Below are 22,540 nucleotides of genomic sequence, written 5' to 3'. Positions count from 1 at the left end.
CTAAAACAGCCTTCCCTCTTTTGTTTGCATTGTTCTAAAATTTGAAAACACCAAGAAGAAAAGTTCTTTGTTTCTCTTTGCGCCTATATGACAGTTTTAGGGTGTGGCAAATCTTTATACAAGTAAAAAATAATTATTTCAATTTTAATTAGTATTATGTGAAAGGGGTTGATGAGACATGGATTTAAAATGTTTTATTTTAAAGGGGATACCTGGGGGAGCAAAATTAAACCTTGGATTTCAAGATTCTGTCCATTCCATTGTTGAAGTGGCATTATCTCTTGCTTATTATTAATGTTTCTGAAACTCTATATAATGTACAACCTTATGCAATATCATATGTACTCTCAAGAGTTATCACTGTCACAAAACCCAGAAGTAAAGTTAGTTAAGGTCATGGTCACCTAAATTTTCCTTAATGTCACCCTCTTTAGATTTTAAGCACATTGAGGGTGTGGAACAAATTTACCAACTCTTTTGTATTGTACTTTCCCAAGTGCTTAGTACAGTGCTCTGCTCACACTAAGCACTCAATAAATATCACTGATTGATTGACATACATTCCAAACTGCCCAGCTCCCAATTTTGAGCATGATCTTGCACTACTAAGTTTTGTGTAATTGTATCGACACACTTAGGAATGCCGCATGAATGTATGTTTACAATACCCTTTGGATCTGAAACACTGAAAGTGGGGGTACTATGAAAACAAAAAAGTCCAAGTGGCAATGTCACAAAAGCTGAAAGTCTCTGTTTACTCAGAAATATTTGATAATAAAAATACTGAATTAAAATTGGTGGAAAAATCCTTCCGCATCACGTTTTGAACATGTCAGGTTTAATACGTTAGCAATAAAACAATTTCAGAACACAGAAGAACAGTCTTAAGACCTTCCTCAACAGTTCAACAATAATCAGTTGCCAAAAGTGATAATCTTAAATTCAATTTTGATTAGGGTTTTACAAGAAACCTTGAGGACATTTGAAAGTTGTCAGCAGGCGATGGCAGTGTTTTGCTCAAGTGGCCCTTATTAAAGATTTCATCAGACAATTCTTTTTGTCAATATTTGCTGGATGGACACTTTTTAGCATAATAAAATCTTTAGTTTCTATTTCAGTTAGTGCCCTAAAATTCATGTGAAACAATATGGATGATGACTCCTTCCAGAATTATAGCAGACTTTGAATCAAGTAAGCAAAAATAAAGAGTAGAAGGAGAATTTTCTCTTGACATTTTTCAAGAGATTTTCATAAGATATGTGAGCAATAATCTTAAAGAGGTACATAGAAATCTCTACTGACCATCCCAGGACAGAACTTAATGAGGCTGCTGAATCTTGGGAAGGGTGGATTTTGCCCCATCATTCTTTCCCAACCAGCCATTTAGGGCTTTGACAGGCATTCTCTGATATACCACAATTCAAAAGCTCAGTTTTTATTAGTTGCTTTTTAAATTATATTGTGGAAACAAAATTAAAACTAGGAGTTTATTAAGATTTTTCAAAAATATTAACTCAGGTCCAACCCCGTGCCCCATATTAATCGTATAGTCATTATAAAATTATTGGGACAGTAAGGAGATGTTCTTAATGCTAGAAATTGGCTCAAAAGTGAAGTAAATTAGCTAAAATGATCATTGTATAAAATAGCATGTGGAAAATAATGATGGCAAGTCACTGGAAATGACCTTAGAATAGTAGCATCAAAAATGTTTTCATTAAATGATACTGCAGAGGGGAATCTTTTCTTGGACAGGTTTTTGGGGTTGTTTTAATGGTATTTGTTAAGCATTTATTATTCAACACACACTGCTCTAAGCACTGGGAAAGACTGCCTTCTCAGCTTTAAAATCTGTTGCTACTAATAACACCTTCTTAGGAGCCCAAACCTAAGCTTTTTCCGGGGGCGGGGAGGGGGCGGTAGCGGGGTGTTTATTTTATATAATTTGCACGACTTTAACTACTATACTACTACAGGGCATCAGGTTTAAATGGACTTTAATTTGAAATTCAAAGTTTTTTTTTTATAATTAATTGGGCTGAGGTGTTACCAAAATTTTGGAAATTGCCTAATATTCTAATGAGAGAAAAAGAGAAAAATCCATGCCATTTTGAATAAAGAAATATCTGCTTAAAGAATTCTGTGACAGAAATGTTGCAAAGGTTACAAACATTATTTCCAGACAGCCTTTCTGCCAAGTTCTAAACAGGAATATCATATGGAGTTGTTTTTCAAGATTTTTATGTCCATCATGAATACTCGTACTGATTCACTGTCCTGCTGTCATCTCTTTATAGTCCAAGCAGACTTGAGTTGACATGGGCTTGGCATTGTTGCTAGAGCTGAACTGTATTCTAGGTTCTCATTATCCCAAATTTCATCCTGCCATTTGTTAGATGTGGACCAGAGAAGTGAAGTGACTTATCCAAGGTCACACAGCAGACAGATGGCGGAGCTGGAATAAGAATCCAGGTCCTTCTGTCTCCCAGGACTGGGATCTTTCCACTCAGCCACGCCATGTTCTAGTAAGCAGTGTGGGTCAGTGGAAAGAACACAGGGTTGGGAGTCAGAGGTCATGATTTATAACCCCGGCTCCACCACTTGTATCTGCTGTGTGACTTGGGGCAAGTCACTTAACTTCCCTGTGCCTCAGTTACCTCATTTGTAAAATGGGGATTAAGACTGTGAGCCCTACCTGGGACAGCCTGATAACCTTATTTCTCCCATTGCTTAGAACAGTGCTTGGCACATAGTAAGTGCTTAACAAATGCCATCATCATCATCATTACTATTATTATTCCTTGATTATTAGCCTAGTTTGACAGTGTTATTGAGGCAGTGACATTCTGTGACAGCTTTCAGAGCTTCCCTGCCAATGAAGATCTTTGGTAGCAAGTGTAATAATTTTTTAAGCATTTTACTGTGTGCAGAAAACTGTACTAAACCCTGGGACAGAATCCACAGTTGGGAATTAGATGTGGTCCCTGTCCTTTGGAGATAGGATTTGCCTGCTACAATCCTGCTGAAAGGCTTCAGATTCAGTGTGTGTTAACCCATGAAATATATGTGTGTTGTCACCCCCTTTTATGAGTTAAGCTACACTGTCAATCAATTTACCATTGGCTTTAAAACACTGTCGCCTCGCCCCCTCCTACCTCACCTTGCTGCTCTTGTACTACAATCCAGCCCACATACTTTGCTTCTCTAATGCTAGCCTACTCATTATACCTGATCTTGTCTCTCTCTCCACTGACCTCTTTCCCATGTCCTGCCTCTGACCCAGAACACCCTTTCTTTTCGTATCTGAGATCACTCTCCACACCTTCAAAGCCTTATTGAAGATACAACTCCTCCAAGAGGCCTTCCCCAATTTAAACACTCATTTCCTCTTCTCCCACTCCCTTCTGAGTCACCCTGATTTGCTCCCTTTATTCAGCTCCCAACCCAATAGTGCTTACATACATATCTGTAATTTATTCATATTAATGTTTGTCTCCCTCTCTAGATTGTAAGTTCATTGTGGGCAGGGAATGTCTCTAATAACTCTGTTATATTATTATATTGTACTGGCCCAAATGCTTAATACAGTGCTCTGCACACAGTAAATGCTCAATAAGTATCACTACTTAATAGCAGTATACCAAGCTGGTCTCTGCTCAACAACTAATAGCCATTTTTAACCTAGGATTTGCAATGTGTGAGGCTTTGATTTACTTAGTTTTTAAAAATTTCCTCTGCCCTTGCTTTTGGCTTCCCAGTTTTAGCTCTCCATATAGCAGGGGTTTTTTTGCATATCTTGCTGTCATTCGTTCCTCTACAGGGCCCCACCTAGCCTAATTCTTTCGATCGAGCAAAGCCTTGATACAAAGAGGTATAATATTCAAATGATGTAGGATTGTTTTCCCTTTTTCACTAACCTTCACTTAAGCAGCGTGGCTTAGTGGAAAGAGCACAAGCTTGCGAGTCAGAAGTAGTGAGTTCTAATCCTGGCTTCACCACTTGTCAACTGTGTGATGTTGGGCAAGTCACTTAACTTCTCTGTGCCTGTTACCACATCTGTAAAGTGGGGGGTAAGAGTGTGAGCCCCACGTGAGACAACCTGATAACCTTCTTTCTACCCCAGTGCTTAGGACAGTACTTGGCACATAATAAAAATAATGATAATTTTGGTATTAGTTAAGCACTTAGTATGTGCCAAGCACTGTTCTAAATGCTAGGGGTGATACAAGGTAATCAGGTTGTCCCACATGCGGCTCACAGTCTTAATCCCTATTTTTCAGATGAGGTGACTGAGGCACAGAGAAGTTAAGTGACTTGCCCAAAGTCACACAGTTGATAAGTGGCGGAGCTGGGATTAGAACCCATGACCTCTGACTCCCGAACCCGTGCTCTTCCACTGAGCCTTGCTGCTTCTCTGCATATAGGAAGAGCTTGACAAATACCACCATTGTTATTACTATTACCAAGATTTGATGGAATAATTTTTTAAAAAATCTTAATTTATTAAGTGGTGCTCAGCTAAAACTCAGCAACTACATAGTCAGTTTAAATATTATTTGGACTAGAAATCTTCAAAGAGTATCCAAGACTGTAGGAATTGCTCATCCTAAACTTTTCAAATTCTGAATTCTTTATCCTCTCGGATTTTTATATGCTTGACCTTGGAGAGGTTTTGAGTTTAAATTCAGCAATTTTGGCCTGATTTATATTGCTGAATGCTAAAATAACACCCTTCTGGGAACCCTTTGGGACTATGGTGAAAGGAGCTTTACAAATACCCAGATAAAAGCTTTTGCTTCCAAGGACTTGGAGCAATTCAGAGCTCGGAATGGTCTTCTGTAGTAACTTGGCAAAATATTGAGGACTTGATTAGAATTTTCATTCCACTTGCTTTCACACAGAAATAAATGTTTTCTTTTTTAATCTGAAAACTGATGGTACTCCAAATATTCCAAGGTTCAAAGATCTTTTGAAAACATTTTCAAACGTTTTGGAGAAAAATATAATCTTGGCATTCATTAGGCGAAGAGGATATACCTCTAGCAGGTAGCATTGTTTGACCTGTGAAATAATCTAATAATTTGTCAGTTTGGGAGCCTGGTAACTGTTGATTGAATAATTTATATTATCATTTTAACAGAAACACATTGTTGCATCTGAGACAAATGCTTAATTAAGTCTAAAGATATACCAAAAATAATGCCAAGCAAAATATATTCCATTTCTTTTAACTAATATTCTGGACTCGTATTTGGTTGTGACAGTATTCACACTTCAGACAGTAAATTGTACATGTAAAAAATTACAATGTTTTTCTTAAAGTATGGGATTCCAGCAGAACTCTTGTCTTGAACTGATTGATGAAATGTTTTGAAATATTATTTTTCAGAATAGATTGGGGATTAAATTTGGCAATATGAATTAACTTGCAAATAATACAAAATGAAGCAAGAAAAATTTATAAGGGACTCAATGGAAATTTTTGAGAGCTGCTAAAGTTAGTTTTGGTGTGCTAACAAAAAATAAATACAAGGACAGAATTTTGCACAAGCATTTCAGAATGAAGATCTACTTCCCTGAAATGTACTAATATTTGATTTTTCCGTTTTGTGTTCAGTATTCTGTTTCAGTATTTCTTATTCTCCCATAAAAAGTCCATATGTCAGTCCACATAAACCATTTTACAAATCACAAGAAGCTCTGGGGAGTTAGAAACAGAAGACTCTCAACTTGAAGCCATGAGTATTATTTAAAAGGGAAGAAAAAGGACTTGAAGCCATGAGTATTATTTGAAAGGAAAGAAAAAGGACTCATTCTATATGCAGTTCAGCTGAAATTGATTTATGTATGTACAGTAGCTTTCCTTTATTTAGATGATGATATACAGTGAATTGTTATCTATGAATGAGGGTTCAGCCTGTTCTAAACTGAAGCTTTCTCTCAAAGCTTTCTCTTTCACACTGCATTTCTGATTACAGTGTTCCCATTTGGCCGGTTTATCACTGCTGTCTCCCAGACCTCCATGCCTCGTCATTTGAGACTTAGTACTACTGAGCTTAGAAAGTATTTTTTGCCATTACCCGATTTGTGGACAAATTGAAAGAGGAAGGTTTCTGAAAATACTAAATATAAATCCTTAAATTAATACTTCCAGAAAGAACTCATAAAACCTATCTTTTTTTTTTTCCAGTGGTTCTTGCAGATGGGTTTATTGTGATTTTGACTCTTCATGGAGTACATGGAGAAGCAGCGTGGCTCAGTGGAAAGAGCCCGGGCTTGGGAGTCAAAGGTCATGGGTTCTAATCCCGGCTCCGCCACTTGTCAGCTCTGTGACTTTGGGCAAGTCACTTTACTTCTCTGTGCCTCAGTTACCTCATCTGTAAAATGGGGATTAAGACTGTGAGCCCCATGTGGGACAAACTGATTACCTTATCTCCCCCCAGTGCTTAGAACAGTGCTTGGCACATAGTAAGTGCTTAACAAATGCCATTATTATTATTATTATTATTATTATTATTACAATGAATCATTTCTTGATGTCCATATTACAGTGGATGCATTGTATTACCAATAGTATTCCTGGGTATAAAAAGGAGGAATAATACTATTTATTAGGTATGTGCTGTGTGCAAAGCACTGTGCTTAGGGTTAGGGAAGAATACATGGGTGAGAATTAGACTGGATCCCTGGCCCTTAAGGGGCTCATAGTGTAAGTATAAAGATTGAAGATGCGTAAGAAAATGAAACAATAAAAATACAATGTCAACATAACTGACAAGGACAGGGATGGCTACCAAATCAAATAATAGCTGTAGGTTACTCGGCTAGAAGAGCAGAGTTATAAGTTTCTTGTGTCTCAGAGCCTAGCAATTTTAGCCATAGTGATAACCATAGCTTTGGCTTTCTCAACATTTTTCAGTCTGTGGACTGCCTTTTTTATGGTGGTCGAGCCAAACATCAAGTTCAAATCAAGCATCCTCCATGTGTAGCCCAGATAGAATACTAAAATAAATAGATTTCAACAAAATGTGGGTTTGGTGCAAAGATATCCCCTGACATATGGTTTCCATTAAGAAAATACATTCCAGATGTCAATTTGACCTGAAATGGCAAGACAGGAGTACTAACAAAAGCTCCTATAATCCAAACTACCAATACTGTAGTAACTCCTTGGTTCACTGGGTGTTACCTTTGATGGCAGGCTGTACCAGGAACTGCTAAATATTGAGCCACAGAGGAAGGAGAGGTACTGTATGTGTAGAGTGCAGAAAAACATTTTCAGGAAACAGTGAAGCACAAGCTCAAACTAGGTAGCATAATCGGGTTTTGCAGGGAAACAGCAGAGGTGGACAAACCACCGTGAAATGAGACCATTAGGAATGGGGACATTCTCACAGAAAATAATGAAAGCAGTATCCCCCCCAAAATGCCAGGTTCTAAGACCCCACAGTGTGGAAAGCCAAACGATATTTTCAGCCATGCCCCAACCCCTTGGCCAAAACTCATTGGCCAAACTCAAAACACATGGGCAAAACTTCATTTTCAGATTCAATTCTTTAAATGAATGCATATATATGCATATACATATTTGCACATGTGTATGTTCATTGCCAGTCTTACCTCCTCCTCCTTCCCTCTCTCTATAAGTGAATACGTGTAATTGCATATATACATGTGCACCTGTGTATATATTTATAAATATACCGATGTGTAGAAATATGATCAGTATTGTTATGTATTGAGCACTGTACAAAATGCTTGAGTGAGTACGAGTGTAGACAAAATCCCTGCCTTCGAGAAGCTTACAGTCTACTGATATCTGCAGTGAAATCCTATATGTGTGTTTCCAGGAGTATAATGTTTGAAGAGTTTCTCTTTATCATAAGAATTATGTCACTTTTCCACCCTTGATGGAGCTTCTAAGCATGCCAAATCCTTTCACTTGAAGTGGCATTAACAATTTTGATCTCTGAATGTTCTGTTTCAGAGCCTCACAGCTAAAACATTGAACATATCCAATTAATTGGCTAAGATTGTCATTGGTTCGCCTTGCCAATCTTTTTTTTCAAATAATTAAAATTGGTATTTAAATATTTGTGGCAAAAAATATGGGTCATGATATTTATTTTTCCCTTCAATGTTTAGGCCATGTAAAAAAAATTGTTCAACATCATCACAAGGAACTGTTAAAACAGGAACACCAAAGTGCTTGGATATGAACATATCTGTCTGCTCCATTTCATACTCTGTGAGTCTAAAGGTGGTCCTTTGTCAGAAGGTACGTTAGCCTTGTACTGCCTTGACAACTGACTTCAAATAATCCCTCATGTTCTTCTTAGTCTCGTGACCGCACTAGTGGATTTTCACAAAATGGAGCTACCAAACCGACAGCAGAATTGTGCCAGCCTGTGAGAGCCAATCGTCCCCCCAACACCTGTTTTTGGGGGCATTCTACCACCACTTATCTTTCCTCTTGATGTAAGTCCTCCGAGCAGTCTTACCTGAGTTTACCCCAGCCCAACATCTCCCTAAGTAAGCGAGACGTTCATACCAGAGAAATAGTGTTGCTTAGTGGATAGAGCACGGGCCTGGGAGAAGGACCTGGGTACTAATCCTGACACCGCCGTATGTCTGCTGTATGACCTTGGACAAGTCACTTAATTCTCTGGGCCTCAGTAACCTCATCTGTAAAATGGGGATGAAGAATGTGAACCCCGTGTGGGACAGGGACTGTGTCCAACCTGATTAACTTGTATCTAGCCCAGCGCTTAGAACAGTGCTTGGCGTATAGTAAGGGCCTAGCAAGTGCCACAATTAATATTATGTATTATTATTAATACCAGGAATGTGCTCCTACTTTAGGTTCAAGAAAGTCTTTTTGAGACTTCTGGGTTAAATGTGAGATAATTTCTGTGGGGTGCATGGGCACCCATTTCGTAGATGTGGGAAAAAAATGGGTTCTTCATAATCTCCAGGTGGGTTCCATACTTTAGGAACACATGGAACCGAATGGAATACCTTCTTTGCTTTTGCAAGCCTCCTTCCTTACCTGGCAGGGAGTAACTGGTTCTGATTCTATTCTAGGTTCAAGATGACACCCAATGCATTGGGGAAGATTTATAGGTTCAGTATGGATTGCTTGATGTTAGAGTACATTACTTGAGCTATCCAGAAGGAGTATAAGAAAGATGCTATTTTATTTTGAAAGTAGTGTCTCTTTACTTTTTGCATCCCTTAATATTCCCGTATGGCCCTTATGGTCAGTAAAATTAATCATTGCTTTCAATCAATCAGTCAATCAGTCATATTTATTGAGTGCTTACTGTGTGCAGAGCACTGTACTAAGCACTTGGTAAGTACAAGTTGGCAACATAAGCTTTCCATAAAGCTTTGATGCCTCGATCAGAAAAGTTACTTTTTCAGATGTTTTTGAACCTGGCTATAATTGCTATTGTGATTTGTGCAATCTAGAACTGTTTCAAATGTGAATTAAATTTTACCATATTATCTGAACATTATATGGAGGGAAAAAAAGGCTCTCTAATTCATAATCCTTACAAGGAAGTATATTTCTATTTCATGTTATTTTTTAGATATTTAAATAGATTTTTTTCTGGCTAATTTTATGATTGACTTTGTGGATCGTCCCTTCAAATATTAATATCTTTTTTTTGAAGTAACAATGCAATCAGGTTTGGATTTACTTCTTTATTTGCCTAGAATATCTGTATTCACTTCCGGAGATATGGGCATTTGCTCTTTGAATCAGTAGGGCAGAGCAAAAACGAAAGAAGAGAATATGATATGGGGTGGTGGCTTTCAAAGTTGTGTTGGACTGAAGATTTAGGAAGCAAGCCAGGGAAAAAGGCAGGTGAAGAAAATAGCAAAGCAGACAGGAGAGGGAGCTGATAGAAAGCAGTTACACTCAGTTCAATGAGTAAATGATTAAATAAATATACATATTATGAGATGGTAAAGGAAAATAAACCAAGAGATGGTGTTTTAATCAAAAGCAAATATATCTTCTCAGTATTTCTTTGTGCATTTGGTCAGATATGACAGTGGTTAAACTTTCAGTTTTCAGTAAAGCGTTATGTCCTCACTAACACTGTGAACGTTTGTTTAAAATAAAAAATGAGAATCATTACGAGCTCTTTTTCCCCATTTTTCTTATTTATGTTGATATAGACATTCTGAATCATCAAATGCCTCTCATTTTTAAGAAACCTTCCAAAACATTCACTGATCAGGCAAATTGTATAGATGTTTGTTTCATCTCTGTTAGAGGGTATTTGACTTTAATTGATACTCGCGTAATAGCCGTACCTCAAATGAACACTTTTTACAAGTGAAACATTTTCTGAAAACATAATTGTCTTTGAAACCTCTTCGCTTTCCTCTACTGAGATCTCTTCGGTCTTCATTTCTTCTTGCTATGGATTTAACAGCTAGGAAAACAGTACTGTAAGTTGGAAAACAAATACATAAAATACAAAATATTTATATACACTTATGGACCAAACCCTTTATCAAGTCTTAGTGAGACTGTTTTATAAGGGCATTTTTTAAAATTGTGTTTTAGTGACTATCCATGGAATTTACTATCAAACCATTAATCTCAGGCAACAATACTGAGAACTGTTACGGAAGGATTCAGAGCTTGAGATACTCTTCATGGATAATAATGACATTTACCTTGTCTAATGATCAAATTAGATATATAGAGAATTAATAAAACATTTTCACAGAAATACTACTGGAAAAAATATTTAATCTACCAAGTTGTGGATAAAATAGTTAAGAAAAAAATAAAACAAATAAAATGTTGGTTAAATCCAGAGAGAAAGTATGTGAAAATGTCTTTGTCAAATTTTCTGACAAAAACACATGCTTGGTTTAAAATTTTCCCTTGGTGAAACAAATAATATTTATTAAATAACCTCACTATCACAAAGCTTACCATTTAAAAACCAACAGAAATACAGAATATTGTTTAAAAATGCATCTTCACTCATAATTAAGCTTGTGTCTCCACTTAAAAGGCATTATGAAAGGTTGGGTTATCAAAGTGACCTATTTCCTGTTGTTTCTAACAGTTTTGTGGCTTGTCTTTACTAGATAATTGGAAAAGGGCTTGCAGGAAAACAAAGGAAAACAAACAAAAAAAGAATGTTTCATAATTTAGTGGACCTTGGGAACATATCAGTTCTATTCTCCTTTGCTGATCATATACTAATCCCACCTGATAATTACAATAATGATTTGTTAGGTTTTCACTAATATGCCAAGCACTATAGTAAGTGCTGAGGTAGATAGAAGTTAATCCGGTCAGACACAGTCCCTGTCCCATATGGGATTCACAGCCTATCAATTTGACAGCCATGGAGGGCAATACTTGAGCTTTGCTTTGAGTATGGAACAAGCAGCATGATTAGAATAGTGGGTAGATAGTGAACAAAAATGCTAAGAAAAAAAATAATGGGGAGTGAAGGAGTTTGCTAACAAAAATGAACAAGTTATGAATGAAAATCATATTTTCACCCTAAGCTAGGAAGCAATATTTGCATCAACTACATTTATATTCTTTCTCCTGGCTCTTTTGCTCCATTACTCAATTTTCTCTCCATGTTTCTCTATTCATCCTCCTCTTTTGCTTTTCTTGTACTTCTTCTAGTTTCCTTTTTTCATTTCCATTTGTACTCTTCCTCATTTTATTTTCCTTTTGGCTTACCCTCCCTTCCTTTCCTCTTTTTTGTTGCTTTGTCATTTTTGCCTTTTTCCCTCCATTCCCAACTATCTCTGTTTGCCCCTTTCCCAGTACCCTGGTGCACCAGTCCTGTATACCGGGATTTTTCTGGGGAAGGAGCAATGGTGAGGGCTGCATGAAAAGCATTTGGCTTAAGATTGTGGTAACTGATTCAATTGTGTGCTTTGGCTGCCATTTTTAAGGAGCCTGACAGCCCTTTGCCCAAGCTTTTCTCTAATTCAATCACACAAAACCCCAGAGGCTGAATTCTTGGGTATAAAGATAAATAAGTGGTAAATCAGAAAACTGCATTCATTCATTCATTCATTCATTCAATCGTATTTATTGAGCACTTAATGTGTGCAGAGCACTGTACTAAGTGCTTGGGAAGTACAAGTTGGCAACATATAGAGACAGTCCCTACCCAACAACGGGGTCACAGTCTAGAAGGGGATTTTCTTTCCAGATTTCAGTTGACTATGAGATATCTATAACAGACATCCTGACTTCACAACAGTGAATGTATGTCCTGCTTCAGTACGGTAGGGGAAAAATAATAATAATGATTTCCTGCATCATTTACAAGTAGTGCAGCAATTCCACAGAGTTAGGCTCCTTAACACAAAGAAAACAAGAGGAGTATATTACATTGCACCACGTTATAGAGTAATATACTGGAATAAAATGTTTACAGAGAAATGATGTATTGTACACTGTCCTTGGATTTCATTGCAGTACCAGATGATGTACTTTGATATGACTTATAACTAATAATAATAATGATGGTATTTGTTAAACGCTTACTATGTGCCAAGCTTTCATTCATTCAATCGTAGTGAGCGCTTACTGTGTGCAGAGCACTGTACTAAATGATTGGAAAGTACACTTTGGCAACAGATAGAGACAATCCCTACACAACAACGGGCTCACAGTCTAGAAGGGGGAGACAGACAACAAAACAAAACAAGTAGACACGCATCAATAGCATCAAAATAGATAAATAGAATTATAGATATAGTCACATCATTAATGAAATAAATAGAACGGTATTTGTTAAGCGCTTACTATGTGCCAAGCACTGTTCTAAGCACTGGGATGGATACAAGGTAATTAGGTTGTCCCATTTGAGGCTCACAGTCATAATTCCCATTTTACAGATGAGGTAACTGAGGCATAGAGAAGTTAAGTGACTTGCCCAAAGTCACACCGCTGACAAGTGGCGGAGCCAGGATCAGAACCCATGACCTTTGACTCCCAAGCCTGTGCTCTTTCCACTAAGCCACGCTGCTGCTCTAAAATGTTTCATATCTTTAATTCTTTTAAGAAAATGACCTTAATATCTTTGCTTTGCTATGTGCAAAATGCTGTAAAGTGTAAGGAAATTAAGAACTAAGAAGCAAAGTGCTGTAATGGATAGAGCAAAAGCCTGGGCGTTAGAAAGGCCTGGGTTCTAACCCTGGCTTTGCCACGTGTCTGCTGTGTGGCCTTGGCCAAACCACTTGACTTCTCTGCGCCTCAGTTATCTCACCTGTAAAATGGGGATTAAGACTGTGAGCCAGATGTGGGTCATGGACTGTGTTCAACACAATTAGTTCTTGTCTACCCCAGCACTTAGTATGGTGCTCAGCACATCGTAAGTGCTTAACAAATGCCCCCAAACTAGTTATAATTTAATTGTTATGCCTTGGAGAACAACAAAAGTATGATGAGGGAGGCAAACCCTGAACTGTCAAACTCTACATAGTGTCTGCAATATTCCAGTTCTCTTTCACATGAGCACCATGGAAAACCTTGACAAAGTACTTATTTTCTTGTGTGCTGAGTAATTATGACAATTGTTTAAATGCTTTATATACTGACCTAATTGTATACTGACCTATATTAGATGATACTATTTGTATACTGACCTAATATCAGAGACTTTTGTGGAAACTTCAGTTTCTATAGTTTTAGAGCAGGACAGAAGATAGGAAAAATAATATCAAAGAGAAGATGGATCCCTGATATCTCAAAGGTATTTCAAGCCTCTCTGGTTCATTGACTAAATTTGTCTGAGGGACATGTGATTCACCTCTTTGTATTTCCTTCCTCTGTTCTGGATTCTGAGATAGCATCTGTTGAACAAATACCAACTGAAAAGGAGTACACCGCACAGAGCGTTACCAACCTTTCAAAAAGTTATTGTACTGAAAAAAGGGCCTGTTCTCTTCCACTCTCCTCCAGATAAACTGAGAGAAGCCACAGTGTTACTTATTGTATTGTTCTTTCCTCAATAGAGGATGCCATAAAACTGGATGAAAGTAAAAATGAAATTGAAAAGATTGTCTTGCCTCTGAGGTAACAGACTTGCAGGTGTCACACACAAAGACTCTGGATGTAATCTCACCTATTCCTCAACCATATCAGCAAATTTTTTTTTTTCCTGTGGTCTTTCCAAAAGATGGGAAGTGTGATAGTGTCAGGCAAGGCTGGTGAGATTATCTGTCTGCCACTGAGCGTAAGGTCAGGAAGGAGAGAAAATACCCTTAACTTCTCTTAACTACTTATCCACATTCCTGCTTCACCTAAGCTGGCACTCGTGGCTCAGTGGAAAGAGCTCGGGCTCGGGAGTCAGGGGTCATGGGTTCTAATCCCTGCTCCACCACTTGTCAGCTGTGTGACTTTGGGCAAGTCCCTTAACTTCTCTGTTCCCTCATTTGTAAAATGGGGATTAAGATGGTGAGCCCCACATGGGACAAACTTGATTACCTTTTATCTCCCCCCACCCAGTGCTTAGAACAGTGCTTGGCACATAGTAAGCGCTTAACAAATACCAACATTATTATTATTACTCTCTCAAACTAACCTACTCACTGTGCCTAATTTTCATCTCATCCACCACCAACCTCTTGCTTACACCCTTCCTGCAGCCTGGAGCTCCTTCCACCTTTATATCTGAAGACCACAGCTCTCTACCACATTCAAAGCCACTGGGGCATCACATCTCTTCCAAGATATCTCCCTTGATTAATTTTCAATCTCCTGAGTATATATCCCTCCAACTATTACTTCAGCATTTCCCCACCACCTAAACACTTAAGAACCCACAGCCTCCCCTAGTACTTAGATATTTCTCTTACATGCTCGATTACTTCCTCTTTCCTCTAGTTTATTTTAGTGTCTGTCTCCTCCTCTTGACTCTAAGCTCCTTTAGGTCAGGGATCACGCCTAATAATCAGCTTCTCTCCTCCCTTCTCTCCTTCTACAGCCCAGCCTGCACCCTCCGCTCCTCTGCCGCTAACCTCCTCACTGGGCCTCGTTCTCGCTTGTCCCGCCATCGACCCCCGGCCCACATCCTCCCCCTGTCCTGGAATGCCCTCCCTCCACACATTCGCCAAGCTAGCTCTCTTCCTCCCTTCAGAGCCCTACTGAGAGCTCACCTCCTCCAGTAGGCCTTCCCAGACCGAGCCCCCCCTTTTCCTCTCCTCCTCCCCATCCCCCTGCCCTACCTCCTTCCCCTCCACACAGCACTCCTATATATTTGTAGAGATTTATTACTCTATTTTACTTGTACATATTTACTATTCTATTTATTTTGTTAATGATGTGCATACAGCTTTAATTCTATTTGTTCTGACTATTTTGACACCTGTCTTACATGTTTTGTTGTCTGTCTCACCCTTCTAGACTGTGAGCCCGTTGTTGGGTAGGGACCGTTTGTATATGTTGCCAACTTGTACTTCCCAAGCACTTAGTACAATGCTCTGCACACATTAAGTGCTCAATAAATATGATTGAATGCATTTTTTTTACCCTCCCAAGCACTTAGTACAGTGCTCTGCACCCAGGAGGTGCTCAGTAAATCTTACTGATTGGTTGATTGATTGAAAATTCTGATATTTTTGCTGATAAACATGCTATGTAGCGAAATTAGCCTCAACATATCCAAATTTCCAGTACCACGCTCCGTGACATTCAGAGGTTTCCATGAGAAACACTAAAACATTTGACTGTACCAGATGCCTGATATTTCAGGTTTGCCTGCAAAGCCCTTCTCTGCTCTTCCTTAGGGGAAATCTGGCTTTATGCTGCCATCAAAAGCACTGAACTGTTAAAAGTACATACTGAGCATTGAGAAGTGCCGTGGAAGGTCAGCAGTGAGGTGGTTAATTAGGTTCCGGCTATTTGCTGGTCTTTCTCTAGCTCCTGGTGCTGTAAGGCACAACACCAAGGAATGAAAGCACATTTTCCGTGTTCCAAAAAATGGTTGTCTGGCTGCTGAAGGATGGAATTTGGGCACGTGGAGTTATTGTTATTGAAATGCCTTCTAGAGAGAGTGTGTATGATAAAATGGTGAAAGGTGATGGGGAGCGGGGAGATGAGGGGGGGAACCTGGATTTGAAAGGGGACTGGAAATATTTCGGTCCCAACAATGAAGTGAGTACTCTTTGATTCAGTTAAATGGCAGTGCAGAGAATGGGCACTATTATAAGCAGAAATGCACAATAAGGACTCTTTTGTAACAGAGAGAGGAGCTGAAACTGCTGCCAGTCAGATCTATTGGTAAAATTCTGACTTTGGGCAGTTTTAGTAGCTCATTTTTGATATAAAAAACAAAACTCAAGGCTTTAGCTTTACCTTCTCACCACATTTTTCATATAATCTTATTTAAATAATGAATGATTGTGAATTCAGAAGAAAATGATACATGGACCAAATATAAGTAGTAGGAAATGTCAGTATTCCAAGGGACACTTGTCTAGATATGTGGGATATTTTGAGTAATCTTAAAGTAGAGTATAGAGGTGATCCAGGGGTGTTGAGAAAACCTTTGTCTCATGCAGTCACACCTTTCCATGTTGGGAGAATCAAGAGGAAAGGTGAACTCAAGAATAAAACATCACACTATGACCAAAATCTTCTAGGTAAAAATTGAAGGAATGAAACGTGGGATGATGAAAAGTGGAAAAAATGCTGTTATTAGCTATTAGTTTCAATGTTGGTAATGCCTTAGTTCAGTGTTGGCAGTGTTTCAGCATTGTTCAGAACGTTATATCCACATGTTCTTAGATCTCACAGTGGGAATGATATAAAACCCTATAATTCATGCCTACCAAACACATACTGAGAGAAATTCTGCACTTCACCATGCATTGCCATCCAGCTAGGGGAGAGAATTGGATATTGGTATAACTCAATAGGTTTTTAGCTTTGCATTTCTTTATTCATGATTTCAGAATAGAACATAGTAGCGGGAACTTGGCAAATACAGTGAAAAACTGAGATCTTTGAAGATGAAAACAATATTTCTCAGAGGGACAAATAAAAGCAGTCATATCAGCCAAGGGTGATTAGCATGGTCTTATTTTGCTGATGTGGGAAATCCAGTGCAGCCTACCACCTAGAAGAACTAAAATTTGGCAGAGGCTTTGAAACTCTTAGAAGCAGCATATTCTAGTGGAAGGAGCCCCGGCCTAGGATTCAGAGGACCTGGGTTCAAATTCTGGCTCTACCTTGTGCCTGCTGTATGATCTTGGACAAGTCACTTTCTGTTCTTCCTCCTACTTGGGACAGGGATTGTCTGACTTGTTCGTCCTGTGTCCTCCTCATTGGTTAGAACAGTGTTTGACATTAAGTGGTTAACAATTGCCATTAAAATAAAATGATAAACAACCTCACCAGCTTTGAGTGAAATTTACGGTAGACTGAAATTACCATCCAACGTACTTAATTGTCCACAAGCTCTGCTAATTGTTCTGCTTTGTGACCCTAGGCAAGTCACCTAACTTCTCTGGGCCTAAGTTAGCTCACCTCTAAAATGAAATTAAGACTGTGAGCCCCATGTGGGACAGGGACTGTGTCCAACCTGATGATAATGTGTCTACCCTAGAGCTTAGTACTGTGCCTGGTAAATAGTAAGTGTCTAACGAATACTATAAAACAGAAGAGGTTGTGTTTTAAGAGAACCTTTAAGTAGGGGAGGAAAAGCATTGTGTTTTAAGAGAACTTTTACGTAGGGAAGGAAAAGGGTTTGATGGTTCTTAAGGAAGGAGGATTATATGCCTGTGCAAAGTGTATGAGGAATGTAATGGAAGAAGAGAATGGATAGGTAAGAGACATCCAGTGGAAAGCCATTAATTTAAAAGTTTGATTTTTTTTTTAATAGAGAGAGACAATGGGAAACCATTAGAGGTCTTTCAGAAGGGAAATGGTGTTTTGAATGACATTTTAAGCGGATAATCTGAACAGGTGTATGCAGGATAGACTAAGCTATCATGGGGCCAAGTTCTCTGCAATTGATACAATTTGATGATGCTGAAATAATTATTCTGAAAAACTACTGGAGACATGAAACAGCAGGGACTTGTCCTACTCATTGCCAATCTTTTTCTGGCTCTTCATTGCCTTTTTCATCACTCAGTTGAATCGGGTTTCAGACGCCTCACCATTCTACTCCAACTTTTCCTCATTCATCTCCCCTAACTTCTGTTTTCTGTCTTCACTCTGTTCAAGAAAATCAGGTAGCCTTTATTTCCCTCTTTGCACTCTCACCCCTATGCTTCCTTCTAGATCTTCTCATAGATCCGAAATGATCTCCCACTTCCATCCATCACGACTCCTCGTTCTCTTTCAAAAGTCAGCTCGACCCTGGCAGCTCTAAGAAAACTGGTTCTGACCCTCCATAGGCAAAGCAGCTTATGAGGTGAGTAACCTTGTACTCTCTACTTTTATGATATCGCTAAAAATTAGTGAATTCCCACTCCTGGTACATTGTTTTTGTCCATTGGGACAAATAACTAAGAGCAGTAGACCCTTGAAACTTCCATTTTGCAACTCCATCATTGCCAACTTGTACTTCCCAAGTGCTTAGTACAGTGCTGTGCACACAGTAAGTGCTTAATAAATACGATTGATTGATTGATTGATTGATTCAAGGAAGAGGGCAGAAAACCATGCAGTATAGGACCTCCAATCACTTTTTCTCTTGGCAGACCTGATAGCTTTCAACTGAGATGATTGATAGTAATAGCAATAATAATAATGGGGTATTTATTAAGTGGTTGCTATGGGCCAAGCACTGAAATAAGTGCTGGAGAAAGTAAAAGATAACTTGGTCAGACAAAGTTCATTCATTCATTCAGTCGTATTTATTGAGCGCTTACTGTGTGCAGAGCTCTGTACCAAGCACTTGGAAAGTACAGTCCAGCAACGGAGACAATTCCTACCCAGCAACGGGGTCACAGTCTAGAAGGGGAGAGACAGCCAAAAAAACAAGTAGACAGGCATCAGTAGCATCAATATAAATAGAATTGAAGATTTAGACTCATCATTACTAAAATAAATAGAATAATGAATACGTTCTTACATGCACAAGTGCTGTAGGGCGAGGAGGGAGGGAGGGAGTGAGGGCGATGAGGAGGAGGAGAGGAAAAGGGGGGCTCAATCTGGGAAGGCGACTTGGAGGAGGTGAGCTTTTAGTAGGGGCCTGGGACTCGCTTCTAATTAGGAGGGACAACAAGTATTGAATCATTATTTTTACAGATGAGAAGACTGATTCCCAGAGTAGTTAGGTGATTTAGGAATGTAGGGGGCTGAAAAAGCACCCATGGGCATAGGAAAAAGTCCACTGAGCTCAAAATGTGGTCCAAGATGATGAGGGAATCAAATATTTGATTACTTGTAAGGACTAGGTCCCAAAACAAGATAAAATAGATCACACACGCCTGGGAATCAGTAGGACTTGCGTTCTAATCCCAGCTCGGCCTCGTCTGCTGTGTGACTTTGCGCAAGTTACTTAGCTTCTCTGAGCCTCAGTTACTTCATTGGTAAAGTGGGGATTAATACTGTGAGCCCCGTGTGGGACATGGACTGTGTGTCCAACCTGATTAGCTTGTATATACCCCAGTGCTTAGCACAGGGACTGGCACATAGTGTACGCTCATTATGGGCGGGACATACATCAGCTACTTCTGTTGTTTTGTACTCTCCCAAGCTCTTAGCTCAGTGCTTTGCTAAGCTAAGCACTTAATAAGTGGTCAGTATATACTGTTGGTTGAGTGATTAACAAATGCCATAAAAATAGTCTCTGGGAAAACATGCCTCACACTATGGTGGTTCTCTGTCACACCCACTTTTTTGAGGAAAATATTAAATATATATCTTGGGGTATGCCTGCCTAGGTAGGTATGTCTACTGGGGCCAAGGAGGAGGCCAAGGGGGGTCCAAGGCCAAGCATCAACATAGTGAGTCCCATAAAGCCACAGTGAGCCCTCTGAAGGTAGAGGACCCTGGGTATATTCACATTTTGCCAATAAATAGCAACCGTGACAGAGAAATACTCATGGGAACCTAGACACAAGCTTATAAGAGAAGCACAGGCACGGGGACTGACAGGGAATGGGAATGCTAGGAGAAAGAACTGAAGGGAAGAAGGAAAATAGAAGAAGCTAGTCCTGCCCAAAGAAACAAAGAAATACAACTCCGGGTAGCTTCTGAAGGTAAGAACTGGGACACAGACACCCAGGTTTCCAGAACGTTGTTGAATATGAAATAATGGCCCTTGCAGATGATCCGGGCATCAGCCTGGCCTAGTGGCTAGAGAACGGGCCTGGGAGTTAGAAAGTCCTGGGTTCTAATCCCCGCTCTCCAATTTGTGTGCTGGGTGACCTTGGGCAAGTTACTTGACTTCTCTGTGCCCCAGTTACCTCATCCGTAACATGGGGATTAAGATTGTGAGCCCCACGTGGGACAGGGACTGTGTCCAACCTGATTACCTTCTATCTACCCCAGTGCTTAGAACAGTGCTTGACACATAGCAAATGCTTAACAAATACCATTATTGTTACTATTATTATTGTCATTATTATTGCCTGACTGCTATGATTTTCATGTATTTGTCAAATTAACAGTTTTCAGTAGACCGCATGATCAGTTGTGTGAGAGAAGATGCAGTAGTGTATTAGCTGATTTTTACACTTGCAAACAGGTACATTTGACCACAAACCCTTGTACTTTTTAACATAACTTCAAATAACATAACAAAAAAAATTCAAATATTCGGTGCAAATATTATGAGCTGTTCCAGGGTGCTCAAGCTGTGAAGATTATTTTGTTTCCACATTCCTAACGTCCACATGCCCTCCTCCCCTTGAGTGTCTGCGGGGGTTTAAAATGAGGGAATCAATCATATTTATATTGCCCATAGCTTCAAACCGTGTACTAGTCCAAACCTTTTGCATGTATGTTTTGCTTCCTTAGCGTTTGACTTCACAGCAGAAAAGCTCATCTCTTTTATATATAATAAATGTTTATTAGAATTAATAATGATGCAATAATTGTCATCAGCAACAGAATTTAGTAAGCACCTACCATGTCCGGTGCACAGAACTAAGCCTGGTCTCGAAAGGTTATGACCAAATACAGAAGGCAATCAGTCATAAATTGATGAGTGTGTGGTAGTGAAGGCGTGGGAGAAAAGAAATCAGCTTTGACAGTACCTTCGTGGCTAACCAAGCTGAGTGAATGTTATGTTTACTGGGCTGAGTTGAGGAGCCTCCGATTTTAAGCAAAGTGCTGAGAAAGCTGTTTTACCTCATAGATCACTTGGAAAGCCTTGAATTTCCTCCTGCTTCCTTGTCGGGTTGCTATGAGAAGTGGAGTGACCCGGAAGGGCACAGGTGTGGGAGTCAGGAGACCTAAATAATAATAATAATAACAATAATAATTACGGTATTTGTTAAGTGCTTACTAAGTGCCAGGCACTGTTCTGAGGACTGGGGTAGATACGAGATTATCAGGTTGGACACAGTTCCTGTCCCACGTAGGGCTCACAATCTTAATCCCCATTTTACAGATGGGGGAACTGAGGCACAGAGAAGTTAAGCAACTTGTCCAAGGTCACACAGCAGACAGGTTGCATAGCGGGGATTAGAACCCAGCTCCTCTGACTCTCAGGCCTGCGCTCTTTCCACTAGACCATGCTGCTCGTCCCAGCTCCACCACTCCCTGCTGTGTGACTTTAGGCAAGTCACTTAACTTCTCTGAGCCTCAGTTTCCTAATCTCTAAAATTGGAACAGAATGCTTGTTCCCCCTCCCCTTCAGACTGCGAGACCCATGTGAGACATGGACTGTGTCTGATCCGATTATATTGTATCTGCCATAGTGCTTGGCATGTAATCAGCACTTAATACACAGATACAATTACTATTATTGCTTTGGTTTTTGGGAAGAGCCAAAGCGGCTTTAAACATGTAGCACTGTGGGGATTGCTTTCCAACCATCTTGCCTAATGTTTGTGGAGATACCATCCAACCTACCGCACTTTCCCATTAGTAATCCATTCTGATTTCTAGGCCAAACACTAGTGGACTTACTGTAGTCAAGTGGGTGAAATTTTTCCCTTTGGACATTCAGGGGCTGTTAAGACACAGGTGCTGTGTGACCTTGGTCAAGTCTCTCAACTTCTCAGTGCCTCATTTCCCTCATCTGTAAAAATGGGGATTGACTGTGAGCCCCGGATGGTACGGGGAATCTGTCCAATCTAATTGGCTTGTATCTCCCCAAGTGCTTAGTACAGTGCCTGACACAGAGTAAGCACTTAAATACCACACTTACTATGATTATTATTATCCTTGTTGTTATTATTAGTAGTAGTAGTATTTTTCAGTGAGCCCTTTAAGAGTAGAGGACCCTGGGTATATTTCCATTTTGCCAAAGAATACCCATCAAGCACCTACTGTGTGCAGAACACTGTATTAAATACTTAAAAGAGGACACTGCAACAGATTTGATAGACATGTTTCCTGCCCACAAGG

The 22,540-nt window shown here is 39.4% G+C and overlaps 1 protein-coding gene across 3 annotated transcripts in view; it reads left to right on the top strand.

The window, feature by feature from the left end:
• CNTN5 (contactin 5) overlaps positions 1 to 22,540 on the top strand; it is a 665,146-nt gene that overhangs the window by 6,607 nt on the left and 635,999 nt on the right. For 2 of the 3 annotated variants that reach the window (XM_038761848.1, XM_038761845.1), the window contains exon 2: positions 18,296 to 18,428. The exons of the other annotated variant lie outside the window; for it this stretch is intronic. The gene's annotated coding sequence lies outside the window, so the exon portion shown is untranslated. The remainder of the gene's footprint in view (positions 1 to 18,295; positions 18,429 to 22,540) is intronic. 3 annotated transcript variants of the gene reach the window in all.

This window comes from Tachyglossus aculeatus, chromosome 20 (assembly GCF_015852505.1).
Source record: "Tachyglossus aculeatus isolate mTacAcu1 chromosome 20, mTacAcu1.pri, whole genome shotgun sequence".
Classification (NCBI taxonomy): Eukaryota; Metazoa; Chordata; class Mammalia; order Monotremata; family Tachyglossidae; genus Tachyglossus; species Tachyglossus aculeatus.
The sequence above is the reverse complement of the archived record's forward strand: the minus strand, read 5'-3'. Positions and strand labels throughout refer to the sequence as shown.